Genomic DNA, 6,000 nt, shown 5'->3' with positions numbered 1-6,000 from the left:
TGGTGAAGTCCTTGTAGGAGCATGTCTTGGTAGGTCCTTGATTTATTCCGTTGTTCGAACTTCCAGCCCCTTGCCCATTGAGTCCACCATTGTTCCCTTGGTGGATTTGCGCCATGGCTGCAGTAACCGCAGCAGATACAGCTGCTTGGAATGCAACTGAGTTGACTTCGGGTGGGGTTGGTCCAGGATTTCCACGGGTTGGTCGTTGGGGCATCTTTCTGTCATGGAACGGAAAGATGTTGAACGCCTATGATTTTTGTGAGATTGTGGTCCTAAAAACTAGGTGTATTGTGTATACTTAAGTGGTTCCGCATGTTAACATACAATCATAACAGATAACAACATCACAATAGAACACATAAAAATTTTCCATTAATATTATCCGCATTTTTGTTACATGAAAATTTGCTCGAAGGAGCACACATTAGTGGTGCAAGTTCGGCAGCGTAACGGCTCTATGAGTAGTGTACTCACTTAAACATAGAGTCGATGGTACATAGCATAGGTCACATAAGCATAATACTATGGATAGAAATGACTAGTCCTAGTCGTGGTGGGATGCGCCAAGGGGTGGTGCTGAAGAAGTGGACGCTCCCTGAAGGCGAGCCACTTGTCGTTCAGCGTCTCGGAGGCGAGTCTCCTATCTCACTTGTCTCATGTGGAACTCTTGGATAACCTCTCGCGTCTCCTGTTCTGCACGCTCAACTCTAGCCCGTATCTGGTGCATCTGATCGACGGTGCTCTGAGCTAGGTCGCCAGTGTTCCGCAATCGTCTCACCATGACCGGAAGCGCGCGATCAGCTGGTCCTCCCTCCCTCAAGTCGTAGAACTCGCGTGACATGCCAAATGGAGGTCGATTTCCCTGCTATCTGCTCCACCTCCAAAGGTCAATACCCCAGGGGGTGTAGGGCCAGTCAGGCCCATCCGGTGAGCGGGCACCCTAGTCGGGTAAGGGGGGTTGATGACTTCGGACTCTGTGTCCGAATCATCATCATCGCTAGGTTCCTCTTCGAAGTCCTCTTCGGCTTCTTCCTCTTCCAGGACCTCCACTGGCTCAGCAGGTCTGCCCTCGACTTCCGCCTTAGGTTCCTCTTCAGACCCTTCCTCAGGGTCTTCTTCAGGTTCCTCCTCCAGCCATTCGTTATTTCCCTGATTAGGGAAATACGGATCTCCAGGGTGATGGAAGCCGGCCATACTGTCTGCGAGAGTATATAAATGTACTAACATCATTCCTAAGATGTTTTAATTATTATGTAATTTGAGTTGATGTTCTTTTCTTGGTAACAAAGGGGTATGTTTTTAGGTCTACCGACCATCGAGGTTTCCACGGGGGATGTAATAGTTGTACTTCGGAGAAAATGTAGTTGATCAGGCTACATCCACCCCTTACTACAACTAAGAACAGTCCCGACTTAACCAAGATGTCAGCATTATTTTATTTGATTTGGTATTATGTTCTTTTTCCTATATCGCACAAGTAAAGATGTTTTATCGTTGTGTTTTATTTTGTTTTGTTCAGAGTTGTTTTAGTCCCTCTTTGGCTTATAGTTGCATATCAATGTGTGTTTAGATATGCCAGTTCACTATAAACAGAGCTCTGATACCAACCTGTCACACCCCCGAAACCAGACGGCGGAAACGTCCGAGGGCTCGCGTGACTTAAATTGAATATCATCACAATGAATATACATGAATCATAACATAAACATCACCATGCATCAATACATTACAATTGATATTGTTCACATCCAGTACATTGTTTTAAATATTACACGTCCACAACCCTAAATTGTTTGAGAGTTTTCAAAACATAATATCCTAACATACTTGATATTACCCTTCAGCTTACCTGTTACCTGAGAATACAAGTTATTTTGAAAAACGTCAACATATGAAATGTTGGTGAGTTCATAAGCAAGGTTGTGATAAAAATGATTTGTGTAGTTTGTAAAACCCAGAAAATCCGATATTTTGTGAAAGGCAATAGTTTATCAAAGTGTGAAGATCCATAAGTTGATGCATGAATGATTTCAAAATGTGTATATAAAAGGGAGTTTTGTATTATAGTTATAGAAATTACAAGCGAGTGGTGTTGATTTCCTCGAAAAACCCGATGTTTTCCGATAACGCGAAATATACTTGTTTACGAATTGCTACACCGCCACAACAAATGATTTTTGATTACTCTTCCTTGATTACTCGGGTGGTGTCGGATATTATCAAATTTTTGTGAGTCGTTGTAACCATGCATGGTAATGACTGGTTATAACTACCAACTACGAACGACCCATAGAGGTGTCGTCCGTTATTAATCACTTAATCCAAACCACCTTGATTACTATTGATTAACGACCTGAATTTGTTTACTTTGATTACACATAAGCCTAGCAAACGAGGAGAAGAGGAATACAAAGTCCTGCTACTTCCGTGAGTTATTTTAGGCTGTTGGGTATACGAAGGACACGATGGCCCATTTCGCATTTGATTACTTGGACCTTACTAGCAATGCTAATGGGCCACTAACGCCCAATGGCACTTAAAAGCCATTGAAGGTCCCTTTAATATGGAATTGGGTCATAGAAGGCCCAATAACATTGGTTACCATTATCCCTTGGGCCCAACGGTCATGTTAATGGATCACAAAGGTCCAACTAGCATGATTGGAACTTTCAAGCCCAAAGTTTGAATGTTTACTTGTTTTAGGTATTGCATAATTGTTGGAAGGTTTGATTGAACGATTGTTATTTTTGGATCGGCACGAGACCGTTCGGTTGTTTATAATGATGTTTTTAAAAATATAGGCATATTCTTCATTCTGTTTTCGTAAGTTGTAAATTGGTATTCTTTTGACTCAAATATCTTAAAATAAAATAATTGGTTCAAAATATTGGTTTGACCTTTTCAGCCCTTCTTTAATAAAAATAACAATTTTAGTCCTTTATACAAAAGAAAAGACATTTCAAACCCTTAGACCATTTTCTTGACACTTTTGAATCATAGACTTGTTCAAATGATATTTTTAGCTCAAAACTTATTCTTTGGCAGTTTCAGACCTTCCAGCAAAGTATTTTTCGGTTAAAGTCCAAACTTTTCGCAATTTTTACAACTTTGGCCCAAAATCCAAAAACTTTACATTTTTGATCCTTTTTGGAAAAGAAAAGCATTTTAACCCTTGAAATAGTTTTCTTTAACTTTTTATCCCCTGTGTTGAAGAATTTACCAATTCAGCCCTTTGAAAGTCATGATTTTCGCAACTTTGGGCTTAATGGGCCGAATAGCCCAAAAATTAGCCCATTAAGCTAATATTTACATTTCAAGTCCTTTGAAGAGCATAATATTCAAATACAAGAAAACACTGCTACACTACACTACACGTAAACTAGTTAATACAAGGTTGTGGGGCACTACTTCACTAGTATCCACCAGGGTACAGAACTAAATCCTATACAGTATAACTAGAGTCTCCTGGAGGGAGAGCGTGAGATATGTGTATGGAACTATACGGGACTGACAATCCCGCACCAGAGGTTCTTGCAACAGCTAGGTCGGCAGGCCTTTGGTGACAAATTTCATAACTTTCAGACGCCTGAAGAACGTCTTAGAGGTCACTAGGTCATATCAAGCATGGTTATATGAAACTCACAACAATATAATTTAAACCATATGTTTACAGGATTAATACTACTTCAATGATTTTATTTTATTTAATAAAATTACAATACTATATGATACACTACTCTACACTAGAGCTGGGGGTGCCCAGGCATTCATACAATGTTTTCATACAAATACTACAATGATACACTACTTTACATTACAACTGGTGCTATCCAGACATTTATGCAAGGATTTTCATACCCATACAGTTACAATACACTATTTTCTAGTACCTAGTACACCACTACAGTATACATTTTTAGGGGACATACATTACTATATTTCATTCACTATAGAAAATATTGGATTTTCTGGAGAAACATACTAGCATTTTCAAAGTACGAAGACTATTTTTCCATCACTAAAACATATTTATGAACTCACCAACTTAAATGTTGATACACTTTCAAAATCACTTGTATTCTCAGAGAATCAGTAGACAAGTACACCGCAGGATTTTGAGAAGACGAAGCCGTATAGAGTTGCGTCTTTTATACTTTTGTTATACCTTTGGATGTCATACAACTATGTTACGAAGAGATGTAATTACTATATTTTATCAATGTAATGGTTGTGATTGCTTTGATTATTATTATACAATTGTTGTGATACTGTACATGACGTCATCTGCCCCCGAACCTTTCCACCGTTCCGGTTTGGGGGTGTGACAGATCAAAATAACAATAAATATAGACTTGGATAGATTCAAGGATCATGTTTAACAAACATTTTCCAAAATCTATAATTCATCCCTTTTTCCTGGGGTACACGAATTCAGAAGTGGGATAATCAAATAATTAACCAATTTGAATTATAGGCCTAATTCAACTTGTGAAATACATAATACATGTTAATGTGTTCTTGTGAGATAGAAAAAAAATCTTAAAATCAGATTTTGAGAGTATATGCTTAAAATCAGATTTTGATATTATATGGTTTGTAACTCGTTTTCTGTAACATGAAGAATGTTCTTATACCATAGGGAAGAATGTTCTCTAGATTTGGCGCCAAAATTGGTAGTTATGTGACATAACTAATGCTTGCATCATGAAGATGTCATTAGGAGAGTTTTGGTGGGAAATTGGATGGAGCATATGTAAAATCCGTTTAAGTTTCGGGGTGCTTCCCCTTGGACCCCGCTAGGGGCTCTTCCCCTAGACCCCACCAAGGGACCCATTAGAACCCTGCACCCAGGGGCGCTTCCCCAGACCCCCGTATTCCGAAGTTCACATTTATCACTCTAAGTGTGCACCCCGCACCTCCAACCTCGGTTAGTAAATTGAGCTCAGCCTATCTCATTAATAATCATAATTACACCAAAATATGTTCATAACACTAAAATCACCAACATTCCTCCCCTATTTTAGTGTAATCCTTATTTAACTAAAAGCAAATAGAAAATCAAACTTATGCACAAATGAAAATATCTTGAAGCTTGAATTTTCACATTAGTATAATATACATGTCAAATACTTAAGAATCAGGGTGTCCTAAGGATTGAACCCTTCAACTCATTTGAGTAACTGAAGATACTATACACATAAGTTAATTACAATATCTAATGTTTCATACTTGACACTATTACAACCATGTGTCCAATCCATTCATGAGTGCATAAAAGCCTAGTCCAAGCTTTCTGAAGTGGCAACACTTCATACTCACATAAGTAGTCCTTCTATATCATTCACCTGTTAATACACTTTTTCAAAAGAACTATTAAGAACTAAATCAACCAACTTGAACAATACAGGTTATAAGCACATACCTTGGGATGTAGTAGAATAAATGTGCTTCAATCTCAATAAGCAAGATTTCCACATTATATTCAACTTCTAACCTTGTGTTAGAAGGGAATTGGGTATCTCATCTGTAGTGATATCAAGTGGGCCTTAATCCTATCCCTATAACCGACTTATTTACCAAGTCTCTAGCTAAAACCTTCGTCAAGTGATTAGCTAAGTTTTGTTGACATCGAACAAACATTGAGATTATAAAAACTCTATGGCCTCGTGAAAATTTGATGATGTTGTCTTCTCAATGTAATGAGATTGTAAAATTAAGATTCCTTGATGTTAACGCTTGATCAAAAGGTGTACTTACAGGAGAACAATCAGAACAATTGAACTTCTTAAGCACCTTCTTAATGTAATGAGACTGTGAAATTCCATATATCCTTGATGGAGAACTGAGATTATAAAAACTCTTTGGCCATGTCAACTTGACCTGGATTAGTACCAAAGATTAACATATCATCTACATACAAGCATATGATCACTCATTTTCCAGACTCATCAAACTTACTATATACACACTTTTCTGATTGATTTAACTTGAAACCATGAG

The sequence above is a fragment of the Lactuca virosa genome, chromosome 3 (assembly GCF_052849685.1).
Source record: "Lactuca virosa cultivar CGN04683 chromosome 3, Lactuca_virosa_CGN04683_v6, whole genome shotgun sequence".
In the NCBI taxonomy this organism is placed as follows: domain Eukaryota; kingdom Viridiplantae; phylum Streptophyta; class Magnoliopsida; order Asterales; family Asteraceae; genus Lactuca; species Lactuca virosa.
The sequence above is the reverse complement of the archived record's forward strand: the minus strand, read 5'-3'. Positions refer to the sequence as shown.